This window comes from Charadrius vociferus, unplaced genomic scaffold, assembly GCF_000708025.1.
Source record: "Charadrius vociferus isolate BGI_N301 unplaced genomic scaffold, ASM70802v2 scaffold838, whole genome shotgun sequence".
Lineage (NCBI taxonomy): Eukaryota > Metazoa > Chordata > Aves > Charadriiformes > Charadriidae > Charadrius > Charadrius vociferus.
This window is the reverse complement of record NW_009649487.1, coordinates 92,873-94,218: the sequence shown is the minus strand read 5'-3', so window position 1 is coordinate 94,218 and position 1,346 is coordinate 92,873.

Here is a 1,346-nt window from a genome sequence, read left to right as displayed (position 1 = left end):
CCCAGACAAGAAATCCCGAGTAATTCAGAGCCGCGGCGTGACGTCTCCGTTCATCCCTCACGTCGGCCAGTTGGGGGGGGGGTGAGGGTTTGGGGGAGCGGGTGATTATTTTTCCGATTAGTAATTTTTTTTTATTATTATTTATTATATATATATTTTTTTTTATTTGTGGCTGGGCTTTGTCTCGCTGGCCGCCCTCCCCTCCGCGCGTCTCCTGGAGGGGCAGGACGCGGTGCCGGGCGGTGGGAATCGCTGGCTGGCGAGGACGGCTCTCCAAGCGCTCTCTCGGCGCGCTCGCGGCGGTGTTGCGGTGTTGCGGGGCTTTTATTTTTTGCCGATAACCTGTGCCGTGGTAAACCCAGACACCCCCCCTCCCCTCGGAACCCCCTCCCCAAGCTTCAGCCGAGCATCCCCGGGGAGGCTTTAAACACCGGGAGGGGCCTTTTCCGAGAGATTTTGCAGCACATCATCAATTCTATCATCTTCAATAACCACTGGAAAGCAGAAAGAAACAACACATAACGGTGATGAATACGGTGCCGCCATGCTCCCCGCGCCCAAGGTCACCCCGGGGTGGTGGGCACCCTGGGGTGGGTTTGGGTGGGGGGGTGTCCCACAGCCCTGCTGCAGCCGGCGGCAGAGCTGACGCGATGCCTCAGAGGGGAAAGGGGTACCGACAGCCCGCGGGGTACCCGGTGCGCCGTGCCCTGTCCCCGGGGAGGGTACGTGGTACCCCACACCCCCGCAGGGTGGCTGGCGCTCTGTCCCTGGGGAAGATGCCTCCACCCTGGCACGGTCCCTTGTCCCTAAGGAAGGTGCCTTCACCTCTACACGCTGGGGATGGTCCCCAGCGCACCCTGGGGAAGGTCCTCGCTGTCCTACATTCCGGCAAAGTGCCCGGGGCACGATGCCCTGTCCCCAAGGAAGGTCCCCACCACCCAACACCCGGGGAAGGTCCCTGGGGCGCGATGCCTGGCGTCCCGCAGGGACCTCGGTGCACCGTTCCCTGTCCCTGGGGACAATCCCCAATGTCCTGCATCCCCGGGAAGGTCCCTGGGGCGTGATGCGTGATGTCCCGCAGGGCACCCGGTGCACCGTGCCCTGTCCCTGGGGACAACCCCCGGTGTCCTGCATCCCCAGGAAAGCTCCCTGGGACACGACACCCGCCATCCCGCTGGGTACCCGGTGCACTGTGTCCTGTCCCCGGGGACAACCCCCGGTGTCCTGCATCCCCGGGAAAGCTCCCTGGGACGCGACACCCGCCATCCCGCCGGGTACCCGGTGCACCGTGCCCCGTCCCTGAGGCGAATCCCCGATGTCCCACATCCCTGGGGAAGCTCTCCGGG